Source organism: Alligator sinensis, unplaced genomic scaffold, assembly GCF_000455745.1.
Source record: "Alligator sinensis unplaced genomic scaffold, ASM45574v1 scaffold889_1, whole genome shotgun sequence".
In the NCBI taxonomy this organism is placed as follows: domain Eukaryota; kingdom Metazoa; phylum Chordata; order Crocodylia; family Alligatoridae; genus Alligator; species Alligator sinensis.
This window is the reverse complement of record NW_005842361.1, coordinates 353,838-355,263: the sequence shown is the minus strand read 5'-3', so window position 1 is coordinate 355,263 and position 1,426 is coordinate 353,838. Positions and strand designations below refer to the sequence as shown.

The window sequence follows — 1,426 nt, the reverse complement described above, 5'->3', positions numbered from 1 at the left end:
ACTCTTTCCTGCCTATGCAGGGGGTCGGACTCGATGATCTATTGAGGTCCCTTCCGACCCTAACATCTATGAATCTATGAACTTGTTTTCAGAAAAAAACATTGCAATCTCATAAGCTTAAATTAGTTATAAAGTTACTCATAAACATGTTGTTTCTCCCCCTCCATGCAGAACTGGATCAAATACACTTAGGAAGATTCTTGAGCCTTTATTTTATTTTAACTGGATACTCAAGAAAACGAAAGATTTGTAGCACTAACTACCTTGAGGCACAGTAAGGATAGGTGCTATGCTTTATTAGAGATATTCTACATCTTCTGTAGATCTCCAATAAAGCACCTGAATCCTGAACTGTTATGCTTTCTTGTATCACATTTCAGCAGAGACTAGAAATTGTTATCAAATGATGTTAGCTTGTGAATTGTGTTGCTGGTATACATGCAATGTCTAGTTGTTCATCACTTGGGAGGCATATATAAAAATAATTTAGGAGAAAAAAAATAAGGATTATCTATCCTGCAGGTAGAGAGTTAGCAGAACAGCCACAATGTTTTGCTTTCCTAATACTTCATGTGCCTGTGTTTCCCTTGGGAAAATACTGTACTTACCAGTATTTTAGGGCAAGGTCATTTTTCAACCATTCTGTCTTTCAAAAACAAGATGCTTATCTTCTTTGGGGGCATGTTGTATGCAAGGAAATATAGTATTTCTATTGCCTTCTATCTGAATGTGCATACAAATAGGAAAAAAATATTCAGTAATTTCTCTACAATGCTGGTACCACATAAACATTTGGAAGGTGATTTGCATCAATCATTTGATACTCACTGAGCATTCTCAGAAAAAGAATCTTACTAGAATTGTAGGAAGACTAATATTTTTGTGCCTATGGTCTTTCTGTCATTTTGTCATTATAACAAGAAATGGCACGTGACAACTTTTTCAATATTCTGTGACTCGGTCATTCTCCTAGTGGCAATATCTGCCACTAGATTTGCTTTGTGCACAGTGCCTGGAGATACTGAAATCATATTATGCACAGTTTAACACTCTCTGCTAGCCTTCTTGCTTTTCCAATGGGACTGCACTGCAATAAAACTCAGAAGTTTATCTGGACTGGATCACCTCCATGAACTGTTCAGGTATAAATTTATCTTTATGGCACAGGTATTAGCAAGCATAGACATGTGAAGTGAGTACATCAGTTCTGGCAGTGACAAAACTAATGGCACTCCTACTGCCAGTTCAATCCATAATCGATAAGCACCTATGATGAGGTGATAAGGTTTGACAAAAGGTTGAATAGAGAGTTTGCCACATTAATAGGTGGACATAAGTACACATATTTTTTCTGACTGCAGTATTCACAGAAGGAACCATCTGAATATTTGTTTGCCCTGAGTTTACTTGCTTATTTTTTGCAGGA

At 36.7% G+C, this 1,426-nt stretch overlaps 1 protein-coding gene across 1 annotated transcript in view; it reads right to left on the bottom strand.

The window, feature by feature from the left end:
• LAMA2 (laminin subunit alpha 2) overlaps positions 1-1,426 on the bottom strand; it is a 559,328-nt gene that overhangs the window by 267,102 nt on the left and 290,800 nt on the right. The gene's annotated exons all lie outside the window — the stretch shown is intronic.